This window comes from Cucumis melo, unplaced genomic scaffold (assembly GCF_025177605.1).
Source record: "Cucumis melo cultivar AY unplaced genomic scaffold, USDA_Cmelo_AY_1.0 utg000493l, whole genome shotgun sequence".
NCBI lineage: Eukaryota > Viridiplantae > Streptophyta > Magnoliopsida > Cucurbitales > Cucurbitaceae > Cucumis > Cucumis melo.
Window position 1 is genome coordinate 8,063 of NW_026124027.1, and position 598 is coordinate 8,660.

The 598-nt window shown below is 29.4% G+C and overlaps 1 non-coding gene across 1 annotated transcript; it reads left to right on the forward strand.

The window, feature by feature from the left end:
- Positions 1-299: 299 nt before the first annotated feature.
- Positions 300-387, forward strand: TRNAS-GCU (transfer RNA serine (anticodon GCU)). Its single transcript has one exon. It is a non-coding gene; the product is annotated as a tRNA-Ser (tRNA).
- Positions 388-598: the final 211 nt, after the last annotated feature.

A 598-nucleotide genomic window follows, 5' to 3' on the forward strand; every position in this document is an offset into this window, starting at 1 on the left:
TGAATCTTTAATATATTGGTATTATTTATATATTAGGATTGAAGATATCTCTTCTTTTGAGCCCTTATCTAATGAAATCTAATTTATCTAAATGGAATTCCTAATAAAAAAAAGTTTTTATCGATTTGATAGATATCCATCGATATATCTAGATAATTATCTATATCAATATAATGAAATTATATATCTATAAAGGGGTAGATAAAGATAATAAAGAGAGATAAAGAAGGGCTTTTTTCAAGCCTTTATTTTCTATTTTTTATACAATGTATCATAGTAATTATCCTTTTTCAATTTGGGGAGAGATGGCTGAGTGGACTAAAGCGTCGGATTGCTAATCCGTTGTACGATTTTTTTGTACCGAGGGTTCGAATCCCTCTCTTTCCGTTTCTGTCAATTACTTGGTATTTTTTTATAGTTGAGGAAAGATGTGGAATAGATAAAATGTTAAGAACATTTCAAAATCAAGCAAGGAAAAAAAATCTGATTTTGTTATTCTTCACGCCCCGGATTACGTCCCGGGTCATTAGATAGGAATCCGAAAATGAAGAGAGAAACAAAGAATATTACTACTGTATAAACAAATAGTTTGAGAGTA